General features: G+C 43.1%; 1 protein-coding gene and 1 long non-coding RNA gene across 2 annotated transcripts in view; one reads left to right on the top strand and one right to left on the bottom strand.

Annotated features, from left to right (window-relative positions):
* LOC132712500 (uncharacterized) overlaps nucleotides 1-3,353 on the bottom strand; it is a 19,339-nt gene extending 15,986 nt beyond the window's left edge. Inside the window, exon 1 of the long non-coding RNA XR_009623150.2 lies at nucleotides 3,130-3,353. This is a non-coding gene — a long non-coding RNA (uncharacterized LOC132712500). The remainder of the gene's footprint in view (nucleotides 1-3,129) is intronic.
* LRMDA (leucine rich melanocyte differentiation associated) overlaps nucleotides 1-17,206 on the top strand; it is a 1,044,508-nt gene that overhangs the window by 757,390 nt on the left and 269,912 nt on the right. The gene's annotated exons all lie outside the window — the stretch shown is intronic.

Here is a 17,206-nt window from a genome sequence, read left to right as displayed (position 1 = left end):
CTTGTCAAGTTATTAGCCTTGGGTGTTTTGCAATTTTGCTGCAGTTTTGCAATGGGTAATATTGGTTATATGTTGCGTTGCCGCTTATTGATAATAGGAATCAAGCTTTGTTCTAAGCCAAGAGTCTCCAAACTTGGCAATGTGTAGACTTGTAAACTTCAACCCCCAGAGTTGCTGGTTGGAGAATTCTGGGAGTTGACATGCACAAGTCTTAACGTTGCCAAGTTTGGAGACTTCTGTTCTAAGCTGTGATTCCCTGTTGAAGCAAGAATAGAGAAAGTCTGTTAGGAATATGACTATTACCTAACTTGTTGGGTTGGCAATATATAAACCATCAATATATGTTTGCAGTGCATTGTATTGTATTGTATAACTTTAAGACTGCTGTATTGCATCATACTGTGTCCTGATTGGTTAGCTCTGTTGCCAATCTCCTTAAGAGGGAGCTAGAAACATGGCTTGTTCTCTTTGTTGTTCTTGCTCTCTCATATCTCTATCTGACTTACTGTATTACTGTTTGCAACTCCAGAAGAACTGTTTACTGTGTATGATTAATACGACTGGTATGAAGACTTTGTTTATTGGACTGGGCTTTATTTTTCCTGAATGTAAACTATAACTACTCTCAACCACTTTCATGCGCACACCCTTGCTACTCAAGGGTTATTCCTTAACAAAGTCCATTGATTCTTATTGTAACCACAGCTGGAGTTAGGTATAAGATCAGCAAGCTTAAAGTCCTTGTAATCTAGGCAAGAAAAACAAAATGCACTGGTATAGTATATATGGTACCTTGCTCAATAGTAGTAATCGTGAGAGGGATCTTGGAATCCTAGTGGACAACCATTTAAAAATGAGCCAGCCGTGTGCAGCAGCTGCCAAAAAAGCCAACACAGTTCTAGGCTGCATAAACAGAGGGATAGAATCAAGATCCTGTGAAGGGTTAATACCACTTTATAATGCCTTGGTAAGGCCACACGTGGAGTATTGTGTCCAGTTTTGGTCGCCACGATGTAAAAAAGATGTTGAGACTCTAGAAAGAGTTCAGAGAAGAGCAAGAAAGATGATTAGGGGACTGGAGGCTAAAACATATGAAGAACGGTTGCAGGAACTGGGTATGTCTAGTTTAATGAAGAGAAAGACTAGGGGTGACATGATAGCAATGTTCCAATATCTCAGGGGCTGCCATAAAGAAGAGGGAGTCAAGCTCTTCTCCAAAGTATCTAAGGGCAGGACAAGAAGCAATGGGTGGAAACTAATCAAGAGAGAAGCAAATTAGAACTAAGGAGAAATTTCCTGGCAGTGAGAACAATTAACCAGTGGAACAACTTGCCTCCAGAAGTTGTGAATGCTCCAACACTGGAAGTTTTTAAGATGTTGGATAACCATTTGTCTGAATTGGTATAGGGTTTCCTGCCTAAGCAAGGGGTTGGGCTAGAAGACCTCCAAGGCCCCTTCCAACTCTGTTATTCTATTCTATCTGAAGGTGACCAAACCACCTTTTGGTTGTTGATGTTCCAGTTTTAGGATAATTTCATCTAAGAACGTTTCCATAAATTAAGTCTTCCTGAATGACTCCCACGGAACCCACTTGGCAGAAACACTTGACCTTCATAAAGTCTGTTCAAGGGAATTGCATGTTGTCCCACTGAGGGGCTTCACGCTGTGACTTGCCAGGCCAGACTGTCCCTGTGGTGCAATTTACCTCATGTTGCCTCAGAACCCACATAGATTGAAGCAACCTGACTGTTACGTTGTTTAGAAGTGGGAGGCAGGATTTATTTGCAAGGCAACTTCAAAGAGACCGTTTTTGTCTGGAAGCATGACAAACGGCAATAAATAAGTAGCACAGCAGCTGGCCCCAACATGACAGATAACCTCTGATTCCTGTTCTCGAATAACATTCCCCAGAAACGAGTCCCTGTATAAACATTTTGTTCCTATATCAAAGAGAGGGCATTAGTGTACATAACCTAAGGCTTCTTTAATAGAGGGATAGAATCAAGATCATGTGAAACATTAATACTGCTTTACGAAGCCTTAGTAGGACCACACTTGGAATACCGCATCCAATTTTGGTCGCTATGAGTGGGATCGTGGAGTCCTAGTGGACAATCACTTAAATATTGTTGTGACCCAGGCCCAAGTAGGTATTATCAGATGGAATCAGTTCGAAATAGATTTTATTAGAACAGCTGAGAATTAACTCATTTTCAGCGTAGTCCAAACTAATTCAAAATAAATTCTTCATAACACAATTCTTCAGCCTTATGACCAACCTTGGTCTAATTAGGCAACCCGCCAAAGGCTTTTCTTGGCAAAAGTTCAGGAGCAGAAGACGCCAATAAGAAATAAATGCAGCAAGACAAGAAACAAATATATCAACGTTGTTTTCCGACAAAGAGCCCAAGAGCTGTTGCTGGTCTTTTAAGCCTCATGGGAGGGGCCAATCATCTCTTGGCCTTACTCCCAAGTCGTCCTTTTTGCTTTAGCTGCTCTTGCCTTCTGGCAGCTCTTCTCATGCGTGCACTAGGAACAGGCTCCTCTTGTTCCTCTGCCTCTCTGCTCAACCTCTGGAGGCTCCAGAGTCCACACATCACTCCCAGATGGCCCTGGCCCCATCTCTGCCTCCAACACAGAGCCCTCATCCGGGCCTTCCCCAGCCTCCAGGACTGGCCCATGTTCTTCCTCAGCCTTCTCACTGTCCGACTTTGCTGCCAGCTCCACAGGCTGTTGGCGGACCACAACAAATATGAGCCAGCCATGTGTGCTGCAGCTGCCAAAAAAGACATGCTCAACTCCTCATGATCCCATGAACCAGGCCTCCCTGACCTTCACTGGAGTCTCCTCAAACTCAGGCCAACTGCATCGATGATGCTATCTAGTCATCTCCTCCAGTGGTGGGTTTCACATTATGTTACTACCAGTTCACGCACGCACCTGCCTTCCACACATGCACTCGGCCTTCCGTGCATGAGCTTTGCTTGTGCGCATGCCTTTTGCACATGCACCCGGCCTCAAAAATATGCCTAAATAGGATGGCATAGAGTCAGGGTGGCCCGCAGTTTCAGCTGCCGGTGATTTCAGCTACCGGTTTGTGTGAATCGGTCTGAACCAGCTGAATACTACCTCTGATCTCCTCCTTTTGCCGTCCTCTTCTCATTTCGCCTTCCGTCTCTCCCAACATCAGGGTCTTCTCCAAGGAGTCCTCTTCTTCTCATTGGGTGGCTGAAGTATTTGAGCTTCAGCTTCAGGATGTGTTCTTCCAATGAGCAGTCAGGGTTCAATTTCCTTTAGTCGAGAGCTCCCTGCAAATAAAAGAGAAACAGACTAAAGTCTGAAAGAAAGAAAACAAAAAAACAAAAACTGTTCAGTACCAAATGACTCATCTATCTGGAATCTCCAGGAGGGAGACAAACTGATCTCCTACAGTCTGAGCTGGGAGGCTAAGAAAACATTCTGAAAAGAGACTGTGAACAAGAAAGCAGATTAGAGAGAAGGGAAGAAAACTCTACAGCATTAAAAGAGCAGAGACAGAGATAAAAGCAGAGACTGCATTAAACTAATATTTTATTAGTTTTTTACAGTTCCTTTTGCAGATACATGATAGATGATAGATGACAGATAGATGATAGATAGAGATTGAGATGGATAGAGAGATAGAGAGATAGACAGACAGACCGACAGACAGACAGACAGACCGACAGACAGACACCTATAGAAGAGAATATTTGTAGTTTGTACCATAGAATCCTTGGTGGTAGCTAAGCTTGGTTGTTTTCTTGCAAACATTTCTTTACTATCTTCAGTGCTAGAAGGGAGCGGGGTTTGCTCTCCCCCCTTTGTCAGTATTGATGGGAGTATTCTAACCCCACTCCCCTCTAGCACCGATGATGAGAGGTGGGTTTCAGCAGGTTCTGACCAGTTCTGGAGAACCGGTAGCAGAAATTTTGAGTAGTTCAGAGAACCGGTAAATACCACCTCTGACTGGCCCCGCCCCCATCTATTCTCTGCCTCCTGAGTCCCAGCTGATGGGGAGGAAATGGGGATTTTGCAGTAACCTTCCCCTGGAGTGGGGAGGGAATGGAGATTTTACAGGATCCTTCCCCTGCCACGCCCACCAAGCCACGCCCATCAAGTCATGCCACGCCCACCAAGCCACACCCACAGAACCAGTAGTAAAAAAAATTGAAACCCACCACTGCCAATGATGTTACCCAGTTTGGTGATGAAACCAACCAATCTCAGAGAACACCAAAGACGAGAAAGAGGTGGGAGAGAGGGAGTGGGAGAGAGAGAGAAGGAGAGAGAGAAAGAGGCAGAGAGAGGGAGAGGGACGGTGAGGGAGGGAGGGAGGGAGGGAGGAAGGAAGGAAGGAAGGAACAAACGAAGGAAGGAAGGAACAGATGGATGGATGGATGGATGGATGGATGGATGGATGGATGGATGGATGGATGGATTGGAAGGTGGGTAGTTGAATAGGTAGACAGGTTTTAGCTATTTACCTATCCAACTGTTATAGGAAACAGGCTTTGGTGTAAGATGAATTAGGTAGAGAAGTAGCATTAAGACTTTATATTAGCAAAGGGTATTTCTGCATCCCTGTAAAGCAATAAGTACCATAAAACCTGTTGAGGTTGCATCCTGTACCTTTAGGTCGGTCTTGCCTGTACTGAACCATCAGAAACAAACCTGTGGTCCTTCCTGCTAATCACCATTAAGGGAATCAGCGGGAAAAATCTACGGGTGTGTGTGTGTGAAATTTGCCCTTGATCTCTTCTAACATTTCCTTCTCTCCGTGCTGAGCGAAACCCCCAGGTAGCTCTTTTCACTGCTTTCGTTTTAAGCTATTCAACATCTTCTGCCCTGGAACGGAATGAGCTTCACAATTAAAATCGTGAAATCAATGCTGCATCTATTGTCCTGTCTTCAGAAGAAAGGCTTTAATTACAAGAGTCTTTAGATAACACAATCATTCCACCCTCTTAATCTCAGATATGAAATCCGTCCCTTTTGAGTGCAAAGCAAACCCTTTTCTCTCTTTCTCTTCCTCCTCCTCCTCCTCTTCGTCTTCTTCCCCCCCTCCTCTTTTAAATGAATGGCTTTTTATCTGAGTACTTCAATTTGTATGGCTTTGCTTCAAGGCAGTTCCCCCTGATATGTTAATTGCAGAGTGCTTTAAGTACTAGAAGATTAACATAAAACCCTTTGCAAACAAGCTAATAGTTTATGATAATTTTTGCATGGTCTTTGTATGTCTATCACGGCGTTGCCTCTAGCTGTAATTTTATAAAGAAGCTGTAAAATATCATTTAAACAAGTTCATTTACACATAATTATTATAGCAGAATCACATTATTCAATTTAGATACCCCAGCCTATTAACAATCCATGAACTAAAATGTAATTAAACTATTTTCCTTTTATGAACCTATTCATTACATTGTGTGGGGGATAGATCATACAGATTCAGTAAGACTTTCGGTACTTTGTTGTTGAAATTGACAAGTCTGGAACTTATTTTGTGCTTTTAATTATATTAAAAGTAATTCCAGACAGCTCAGATAAAGAATATATTTAGAAAAGGAAGGCTTAGAGATGCCAACAATGGTGCCATCCAGAAATGTATATTTATTTCTCTCCCACACAGTTCCTGCGCATTGAACTATGGAAAATATATGATCAGAAGTATTCTTATCCTTGAAAATATGATTGGCTTTCTAAGCAAATTTCTCTCCCCCTCTTTAAATATAATTTAAAGTTAAATCATCTTACAATAACGTTCTTTATTATCATACATTTTCTGTATTAACAATAAATGGAATTTCTGAAGGCATATAATTATATATCGCAGGTATATTATACATTTAGATATGCTCCATAAAAGTAGACAGAAAGTGAATGTATCGTTCATTGAAAGTTAAATTGTAAAATGTGTGGTTTGGTTGCATAAATGGTTTCTTTTTACTGTATTGTGGGAAAAAGAAACGCATCAGAATCCAATCTTTTGTCCGCCTCTCAAAGCTTTGGAGAAGTGGGAGAAGGCATTAAGTTAAAAGGAAATGAAAGGTTTAAGTTCATTTACAATAGGCTTTATACTTTCAGTAGCAATAGCAATAGCGTTTAGACTTATATACCGCTTCATAGGACTTTACAGCACTTTCTGAGTGGTTTACAGAGTCAGCATCTTGCCCCCAACAATCTGGGTCAGAAGGATGGAAGGCTGAGTCAACCTTGAGCTGGTCAGGATCGAACTCCTGGCAGTGAACAGAATTGTCCTGCAATACTGCGCCACCACAGCTCAATCTTCTTAAATATCTGGCTATACATACTGTGATCTTCCAAAGTTTATGTCAGTGGATATTTTGTCATTTAAGCTTCATCTGTTAGTGATTTTCTCTTCAAAAATGCCCACCTTTTTTTTGGCTGTTTGGAAACCAAGGGATAAAGCTGAACATCCCATGGATTGGGCTATTGGGTTTTGATTTTTTCCACCTTCCTTGAAAAGGTCATTGTTATAATTTGTGATGCTATGTTGGAAAACTCCCAGCTAGATGGGAAGGAGGAGTCAAGTGGGGAACTAGCCTTGAATCCATTCACAGCAGCAAAAGACATAAACCTGACTCTCACCTCTAAGTTCCATGAAAGCATATCTGGTTGTGCCCAGAGGAATGTAAACGAGGTTCTTGTAATAGGTAGAGCACAATAACTTTGTTGACCTGGATTTTTCATGAGTGGATCTGGTGTTTGCATTTGACATGCTATGAGAGAGGTGGTATTCACTTACCTTCCCTACCAGTTCACAAATGTGAGTGCACGTGCGCACGGTTCCCGCATTACGTTCGGAGCCTCCCGCAGTCGCCGCTACCGGTTCTCCTGATCTGGAGAGAACCGGCTGATTCCTACCACTGGCTATGAGGTACTGCCAATCATAAATTCATCAAATGGGCCTTGAGTCACTCATAGGCAAAACTGAAACACTTTCTGTGTTCCCTCTTCTGAAATTCAGGATGTTCTTGTCCTCAAAGAGGCTCACCCTAGAAAGAGAAGTGGTCAAAGAAGCAGGCCAATTTGATATGACAGAACTCATTTCTTCATAGAAAATATCTGTCTGAAAGAGTAAGGTAAAAGTTCCCCGCACATATGTGCTAGTTGTTTCCGACTCTAGGGGCTGGTGCTCATCTCCGTTTTTAAGCCGAGGAGCCAGCCCTGTCCAAAGACGTCTCTGTGGTCATGTGGCCGGCATGACTAAATGCCGAAGGTGCACGGAATGCTGTTATCTTCCCACCAAAGGTGGTCCCTATTTTTTCTACTTGCATTTTTTATGTGCTTTTGAACTGCTAGGTTGGCAGAAGCTGGGACAAGTAACGGGAGCTCACTCCATTACACGGCACTAGGGATTTGAACCGCTGAACTGCCGACAAGCTCAGCATCTTAGCCACTGAGCCACTGCATCCCTTGTCTGAAAGAGTAGTCAATGATAAAATGCACTGAGAGATCAATCTGAGAGCATTTCAATATGATGGCTTACCAGTGTTGTATGGAGGAATGCCCAGTTTGAAAAGATGATCCAACATTTTATACATCTGTGCAAATTCAAAGAGTCAATGCTCACCAGGAAGAGTATATCTAGCAGAATTTATCTTATTCTGCAGGATCAAATCTGGGTCGGTCACCAGGACCACAGGTTTGGTCTTCTCTTTCGAACTCATGCTGGAGCCCATCCTCACGGAGGAAGCTAGCCACCAGATTGCAAGAACCCAAGCGAGCGGTCAGACAAGGAGACCTGAACTCACTGGTAGTCTCAACAACAAGGACACACATTCAATTTTGCATCTATTAAGATTGTTGGACGAGCAGGCACAAAAACAGCCAGCTACTAAGATTGTTGGATGATCAGGCACAGAAAAAGTCAGGGAAGTGATTGAAGCCTGAGAAATGGGGCCTTTGTCAGTCAACCAGAGTGCTGATTTACCACCATCTTATCAAGTACTTAGAAGGCGAAGGCTGGGCAGCACAAGCAAATGACAACCAACAACTTAAAAGCTAGCCCTCAACACACCCCAATCAATATCTGAAAAGCCACATACAACAGGCACCGTATAAATACCACACACAAAACAGCACACACTCTGTAAAGAGAAGTTCCCTGAAGATGGGTTCCAGCACGAGTCTGAAAGCCGGAAGGCAAAACTTCTTGTCCCTGTGACGGACCCAGACTGGATCCTGCAACATTATCCTGGGACTATATTCATTATAGTCCCAGGATAAGAGGGATGCGGTGGCTCAGTGGCTAAGACGCTGAGCTTGTCGATCGAAAGGTTGGCAGTTCAGCGGTTCGAATCCCTAGTGCCATGTAACCGGGTGAACTCCCTTGACTTGTCCCAGCTTCTGCCAACCTATTATTTATTTATTTATTTATTAGTTCGATTTATATGCCGCCCTTCTCCGGAGACTCAGGGTGGCTTACAATGCATTAAGCAATAGCCTTCATACTTTTGTATATACCTGCTTAGTAGGGCTTTTTGCCCTCCCCCCCAGCGCTGTTCTATTTTATACAAAGTCAGCTTATTGCCCTCACAAACCGGGTCCTCATTTTACCTACCTCGGAAGGATGGAAGGCTGAGTCGACCTTGAGCCTGGTGACAATTGAACTCGCAGTAATTGCAGGCAGCTGGCAGCTAAGTGCTACTTTAACAGCAGTTTAGTCCGCTGCGCCACCAAGTCTCCTAACAGTTCGAAAGCACGTAAAAAAACATGCAAGTAGAAAAATAGGGACCACCTTTGGTGGGAAGGTTACAGCGTTCCATGCGTCTTTGGCATTAGTCATGCCGGCCACATGACCACAGAGACTTCTTCAGACAGCGCTGGCTCTTCAGCTTTCAAATGGAGATGAGCACTGCCCCCTAGAGTCGGGAATGACTAGTACATATGTGCAAGGGGAACCTTTACCTTTATATTCATTATCTTATTCTATTACATTGTAATCAATGCTTTTTTCTCTTTTTCCTCTCTTACCCTACACTTTTTTTCCTCTTCCCCTTTTCCTCTGCTACTTTCCCACTATTTTCATTTTTCTTTGCATTTTATATTTTGATAATCGAATTTTTTTTAAAAAAAAATTGAAGCAGAAAGAATACATCTAGCAGAGCTTGGAGAACCACTCTAGTTAGATGACTAGAGTATAATCTGAATTCATACCGACATGTTGCCACTGATTCGTTTACTCTTTCGACCTCATGCAGATATGAAATACTTCTAAAGCGCTGTAATAAATCACACCCAGGTTGTATTTACCAGCTTTCAGAAAAGATTAATTTTAAACAATTAGCTTTGGTTCCTATCTCTGGAATTCCAAAAATGTCTAAGGTCTTTTTGCATTTATTTAACAGACATGTAACAGTGAAGGTGATAGCAACTTAATAATTGAAGAGAAGGAGGGGAGGAGCGTGAAATTAAATAGCAGCTATAATGTAAAAACAAAATTGGTGCTTGGAAATATGTATCACAGACAAAGCAACTCAGGAAAAGTTATTTTCCTTGGTCTCCGTTTTCCTTAAAGACAAACATTAATTCAAATTTTGACAAGTAGCTCGCTGCCAAGAATGAAGTACAGATTTATTTCCAAAGTCATTATTATGATTTTGGCTATTCTCCACATGCGTGAAAGGTCCATAATTTATTTATTTATTCATTATTTAATGTACATTAAACAAATATTAAACATACGAGTATGCCACCTCAATAAAAATGTCAATCACATTCTAAGATCAAAGGAGACTAATTCAGACTTGCCACTGATTTGTAAAAGCCAGGAAATCCAACCTAGATATTCAAGAAAAAGCATAAATAATATCAATTATGGGTCTTTCTCTCAACTTCCTATAAAAGTAATTGACTGGAGGACAAATTTTATTTGATCCTTTGAGTATGTGTAATAAATGCAGATTTACGTGTAATAAATGCAGGGCCAATGTGTTTGGTGTAGTTGTTAAGACACCAGGCTACAAACTGAGGGGCCATGAGTTCTAGTTTTGCCTTAGGCACAAAGCCCATTAGGTGAGTGACTTGAGCCAGTCACTCTCTCTTGGCCCCAGGAAGGAGGCAATGGCAAACCACTTCTGAAAAACCTTGCCAATAAAACTTCAGGGACTGTTCCAGACAATTGCCAAGAGTCCAAAACTGATTTGAAGGTGCAAAAAAAGGGAAAGCATTAAACAGATAGCTAAGAAATCTTTAGTTCAATAAAAGTCATTTTTTTAAAAAAAAATACTGAAATAAGAGCTTCTGTTGTTATTTTTAACTATCATGAGAAGTCTAGTTGACATCCCAAAGAGATTGCAGCTGTTCTTAATACAAGATTATCCCATAACAGAAGATCTTGTTGGGTAAGGAAATGAAAACTGTTCCATATTTTTACATTCAGTATCCAATTTTGAAGCAGGATTCTGAACAAACAAGGGAGGATCAACTGGTGATTATGAAAAGAGCCTCAGTTTGGAGATTCCTCATTCCAATCAAAACCCCAAAGCTAAAACGAATGCTCGGTGAGGAGCCAGAAAAAAGCGGGAAGACCCCGTTAAAGCAAAATATTGAAAAGCTTGCCGTCAATGGAAATGTTTGTCTAAAAGTGTGGATTTATTTAAGACTTTTCACCATATGAGGTGTAAGAGTAAATAATGACCTTAAACAGCTCTACTAAAACCAACCCATGTTGGCACAGGGAGCAAAAATCCCTCCCCCGACTCTTGGCGGTAAAATATAAGAATATCAAATTAAATCTGCTGCCTCTTCGTGATATTGAAAATCTGCCATCTCGTTAAGTCTCCCGCCTTAATTGCCATGCTTCATTTAGACTGTAAAACTGTCCATAAGTTCCACCTAAGGATAGAAATGACTCTGCTATCCGCTTGTTTAATGGGAAATGGATTTGTTAAATCAGAGTTCCCCAATGTTTCCGGCTATTCGGACCGGCGGTGGGAGAGCGGTGGTGGGATGCTGCTGTTTAATAACCGGTTCGGTGAGCGTGCAAGTGTAAGGCGCTTGCGCGTAGCACTGAAAATGGAGCATTTAGAAGCTCAGCGGCTTACCTTCCAAGTCAGCAACGATAAGTAGAACAGCGAGGGGGGGGGAGAATCAGTTGTGCTGCGCGATTGAGATGAGCTACAAAGCAGGAAATAAAGGACAGGATAGAGCAGGGATGTGTGGGCGGGGCTAACTGATTGTCGGCATTACCGGTTCGCTCAAATTGGTCCGAACCAGCTGAATGCCATCCCTGGGGGAGAGGGGATGTGAGTGCCTGGTGTGAATTTATGCTTGTAAGGATGCACACACATTCCCTGGCCATGTTGCAAATCCCTCAGAGATTGGGGACACCTGTGCTAAATGACCATGGGAAAGAGGGAATTCACAGCAGAACGTAAGCTGGGTTATTTGATTCATGTTTGAACTGAAAATTGACTTGCTGTATGCGCTACCCATCGTATTGTCTGAAACAAACCAGGCCCTATTTCAAAATGGAAGATTCTACTGATATTATAAACCGGGGTGTCGGAAAGAGAGGAAATAATAGCAAAGAACCTCAGGTTTGTTATTTGCTTTGGTAGAGATGGCACCTGCCCAAGGAACATCTTTTCTTGAAACCTTCATTTGGTAATGGAGGTTTTTCAATGTCTAAGGAAATGAACGAAGCTTTGCTAACCACCAACATAGCTTCTACTTTTTAAATGCTTTAGATCTGAAAATTACGTGGTTAGCAAAACTCATAATATGTCTGAATTAGCAGATGAGGATTGCTTTCAGGGGAAAAGTAGATGATCTGCTGGACATTTGTATTGTGAACTTTGGTCGAAGCCCATTACTATTTTCTATTCCTTCATTTTATTTATTAAAATTCCTATGCCACCCACCCCACTGTCAAGCGACTCTGGATGGCTTGCAAACAATATAGAAACACAATGCAAAACGATAAGAATACAAACATTAAAAACACTCGGTATTAAGAATTCAAACCATTAAAATTCACCTATTGGCAAACTCTTCTGACTGCAAGTAGTCCTTGGCTTACAATGGTCCATTCAAAGTTAGAACGGCACTGATACAGTTCTACAGAGGAATTATTGACTCTGTCATCTGCACCTCTATAACTGTCTGGTTTGGTTCTGCAACCCAACAAGACAGACACAGACTTCAGAGGATAATTAGAACTGCAGAAAAAACAATGGCTGCCAACCTGCCTTCCATTGAGGACCTGTATACTGCACAAGTCAAAAAGAGGGCTGTGAAATATTTACAGACCCCTCACATCCTGGACATAAACTGTTTCAACTCCTACCCTCAAAATGACGCTATAGAACACTGCACACCAGGACAACTAGACACAAGAACAGTTTTTTCCCCGAATGCCATCACTCTGCTAAACAAATAATTCCCACTGTCAAACTATTCACTAAGTCTGCACTACTATCAATCTTCTCATAGTTCCTATTACCCATATATCACCAATATATGATTTATATTGACTGTTTCCAAATATGATTTGATTGCTTATTTGTACCCTATGACTATCATTAAGTGTTGTACCTTATGATTCTTGATGAACGTATCTTGTCTTTTATGTACACTGAGAGCATATGCACCAAAGACAAATTCCTTGTGTGTCCAATCACACTTGGCCAATAAAGAATTCTATTCTATTCTATTCTATTCTATTCTATTCTATTCTATTCTATTCTATTCTATTCTATTCTATTCTATTCTATTCTAAATGTGGCTTACAACCATTGTTCACAGTGACAACTTTTGCAGTTTCCCCATTGGTCACGTGACCAAAATTGGGATGCTTAGCAACTGGTTCATATTTATGATGGTTGCAGAGTGCAAGGATCCCGTGATCCCCTCTTGCGAACTTCCGGCAAGCAAAGTCAATGGAGAAGCCGGATTCACTTAACAACCAGGTTAGCAACTTAATAACTGCAGTGATTCACTTAACAAATGTGGCAAGGAAGGTCATAAAATGGAGCAAAACTCACTTAAAAACTGTCTTGTTTGGCAACAGAAGGGTTGGGCTCAACTGTGGTCACAAATCGAGGACTACAAACTACATCTGGGATTATTTCTGGATAATATAAAACAGAAGCTTTGCCAAGGTTCAAGGCAATCCTCTGAAAATGCAAACTCTGTTCACCGTAGGGTCTGCATTTTTGAAGCGATCGTCTCTCTGTCGTGTGGTTTTTGTTCATGGGCTTTCTAATACGTGCAGGGGCCCCCCAGGCTGTCCAGCACGATGAGAAGACGCCCCCCCCCCGCATCCCCATCATCGCAAAGCTTCCACAGCCACAGATTAAAACCTTGGAGCGTCTCTGCCACTAAAGTGAGTGGTTTAGAAGAGTCCGTTAAGGAGAATATTATCCCATTTTCTCTTCCGCGGGGAGATGGCTCCCTTCTCCGGAAATGACAAGCCCGCTCGTTTAAATTTGAGTTTTACCTCAGTGTTTCCAAATCCAATTGCTTCTGATATATCAGGGGGAAACAGTTATGAAGGAACCACAGGGTAGAAAGAAAAGCATTTTTTAAAAATTTTATTTTAGTATCTTCCAGGCTTTTTCCAAATTCCCATTATTTGGGCTGTCAGCCCATCATTGCCTGAGGTGTCTTCCAGCATTCTTCTTCTTCTTTTTTCTTTTTTTAAAAAAAATGCTTTTCCTCTAATGGCGATGTTCTTGCAATGGGAAATGTAATTTTCCACTCCATTACAAGTAGTGTGTAAAAAAGGGCCTTTTCCTCACCACGCACAGATCAGTTTCCACTCAAGTCCTAAATATTACGACAGCAAACTCGACTTCAAATACAGGTGCTTGTCATGAGGTTTGAACTAACAGCCTGGATCAGCCGGGGCGCAAAGATGGTACATTCAATACTTGGGTGTTCATCACAATTTAACAAAAGAGAGAGAGAGAGAGAGAGAGAAAGAGAAGGAGGTGGAGCGGAGCTGGTCGCAATGTCACAAAAAGAGGCTTCGGAGAGAGAGATGATAAATAAATAAAAAGTTAATGGAATGGGCATTTCCCCTGCTGTTTTGCTGCTGAATTTCGTTGTCCCCACAATGTTCTAGGGCAGTGACGGCTAACCTTTTTGCCATCGCGTGCCAAAAGTGGGGGGAGCATGGAGGGGTCGTGCTCACGTGTGCCCACACCCATAATTCTATGGGCCCGGTGGGCCCGATAGGCCCGTTTTTGGCCCTCCCCAGGCTCCAGAGGCTTTGTAGGAGCCTGGGGAGGACCAAAAAAAGCCTTCCCCACCACCACCCATGGAGGCCCTCTGGAGGCCAGAAACAGCCTGTTTCCCTACTTCCGGTGGGCCCAGAAGGCCTGAAAATTGGCTGGCTGGTGCGTGCATGTGTGCCGGAGCTGAGCTCACGTGCCCACCAATATGACTCCACGTGCCACCTGTGGCATACGTGCCATAGGTTCACTATCACGGTTCTAGGGGGTAGATTCTTTCCTGAGAGAAAATCAGAAATGAGACCGGAATCAAATTTTGCTGGACGACTAATAACGGCTTTCAAATAAAATTTATTGTTATTTTATTATTTAGAAAATTTATATTGCCGCGTACTCGCACATGGCGACTCAAGGCGGCCTACACGAATAGAAAAACATCATATATAAAAAATTAAATTAATAGAAGAAAATAATCAAATAATAAGTTAATAAAATAATATAATAGCGACCTCCCCACCCCGGCGGCAACACATCACACAAGACATTTAATGGGTTCTATCCCGCTCTGGGTTCCCCAGGCCCGCTGACAGAACCAGGTCTTTAGCACCTTCCGGAAGAGTGTCAGAGTGGGGGCCATTCTAATCTCTGGGGGAATGATGTTCCAGAGGGAGGGAGCCACCACGGAGGAGGCCCTTCTTCTGGGTCCACCAGGTGTATCTCCCTAGGGGATGGGACCCACAGCATTCCTTTCCTCCCCGCTCTAGTGGATCGGGTGGATGTGACCGGCAAGAGACAGTCCCTCAGATAACCTGGTCCCAAGCCATGAAGGGCTTTAAAGGTGGCAACCAGCACCTTGAATTGCACCCGGATAATATAAAATAATATTTTAGGTAACTCGTTTGCTAACTCAAGAGAGCATTCTTATGCCAGTTGCAAATGCAAGTTCGTGAGAGGGGGTGCATATCAAAAAGGAAAGGTAGATGTGCACCCTACCTGGCAGACTGAAGCTTTGCTTCAACAATAAGTAAAGTTTTTGTTAAGCCTAAGGGGGAAAAAAGAGTCCATTTGGTCTAGCGGTTAAGGCATCAGGCGAGAAAGCAAGAAACTCATGAGTTCTAGTCCTGTCTTAGCCATGTAAGCCGACTGAGTGACTCTGGGCCAATCACCAGAAGACTGGGTGCTTTAGTCCCGCCTTAGCCATGAAAACCTGCTGAGTGACTCTGGGCCAATCACCAGAAGACTGGGAGTTCTAGTCCCACCTTAGCCATGAAAGCCTGCTGAGTGACTCTGGGCCAATCATCAGAAGACTGGGAGCTCTAGTCACGTCTTAGCCATGAAAACCTGCTGAGTGACTCTGGGCCAATCACCAGAAGACTGGGAGTTCTACTCCCGCCTTAGCCATGAATGTCAGCTAGGTGCCTGGCTCAACCCAATCCACCTCATAGGGTTGTTTGTTGTGGGAAAATAGGAGGAGGAAGAAGTGTTGTATGGATATGTTTGCCACCTTGAGTTATTTGTAGAAAGAGAGAGAGAGAGAGAGAGAGAGAGAGAGAGAGAGAGAGAGAGAAAGAAAGAAAGAAAGAAAGAAAGAAAGAAAGAAAGAAAGAAAGAAAGAAAGAAAGAAAGAAAGAAAGAAAGAAGAAACACAATAGTCATGAATAATGGGCTTGCTCTTGTTTTCATCTATGGACTGAGAGATGGTGACTGGCCTGAAGTCATCCACCTGTCTAATGTGACCAAGGCAGGACTAAAACTCACATTATCCCACTTTCTTGCCAAGTACCTTTCATTGCTGTACCAAACTGGCTCTCTTAGATTTGTACCTGATTATTTGAAGCCACGTCCAGTTTCCTTAGATAGAATCTGAGTTGCCTTATTAACCAAGTCGGGTCGAAGATGCTCCCAGTTACTTTAGGGAGGTGACTTACTTTCTCAGCAAGTGTCTAATCTAGAAGTGCCAGACGACTTTGTTCAGCAGGGCCTTGTAACATTTCAACGGGGAGATTGCACCATCTGTATAATTTTGGATTGCTTTGCACTGTGTGTGAAGGACCAAGTTTGTACCTTCAAGGTGCTGCTGGATTCCACTCAAATTGATACCGCTTTATAAAACTTTAGTAAGGGCACACCTGGAATATAGCATCCAGTTTTGGTCACCACAGTACAAAAAAGATGTTGAGACTTTGAGGGGGGGTGGAGGTGCAAAGAAGAGCAGCTGAGATGATGAAGGGCCTGGAGACAAAAACAAATGAAGAACGGTTGCAGGAATTGGACATGGCCAGTCTGAAGAAAAGAAGGACTAGGGGGGATAGGATAGCAGGATTCCAGTATTTGAGGGGCTGCCACAAAGAAGAAGGGTGTCAACTTATTTTCCAAAGCACCAGAAGGCAGGACAAGAAACAATGGATAGAAACTAATCAAGGAGAGAAGCAACTTGGAACTCAGGAGAACCTTCCTAAAAGTGAGGACAATTAACCAGTGGAAAAGCTTGCTTTCTGAAGTTATGGGTGGCATCCATCACTGGAGGTTTTTAAGAAGAATCTGGACAGCCACCTATTTGAAATGGTCCTGCTTGAGTAGAGGGTTGGACTAAAAGCAGGGGTGGGCTCCTGGGGCTTCGGCAGGGTTCGGGTGATCCTCTATCCAAGGATTGCTGGGGTTCGGCGAACCTCCAAATGCCACCCCTGGCTGGCCACGCCCACCCTGCCCCTCCCCTCCCAGGAGTCTCCACACGGCCTGTTCATCATTCCAGGTAAGTGTAGGGGCTGCACGGAGGGTCTGAGAGGGCAAAAAATGGGCCTACCAGAAGTTCTGGAAGTCCGACCTCTGGAGGGCCTCCAGACCCTAGGAGAAGCTCTTTTCATCCTCCTGGAGGCTCAAGGAAAGCCTCCGAAGCATGGGGAGGGTGAAAAATGCCCTCCCCCTCGCCGTGGTGCAGGTGGTCAACTAGGCCATGCCCACCATGCCACGCCCACCCAGCAAAG

Source organism: Pantherophis guttatus, chromosome 6, assembly GCF_059756535.1.
Source record: "Pantherophis guttatus breed Tessera chromosome 6, ASM5975653v1, whole genome shotgun sequence".
In the NCBI taxonomy this organism is placed as follows: Eukaryota; Metazoa; Chordata; class Lepidosauria; order Squamata; family Colubridae; genus Pantherophis; species Pantherophis guttatus.
Note: the sequence above shows the minus strand (reverse complement) of the source record. Positions and strands in the feature narration are given on the sequence as shown.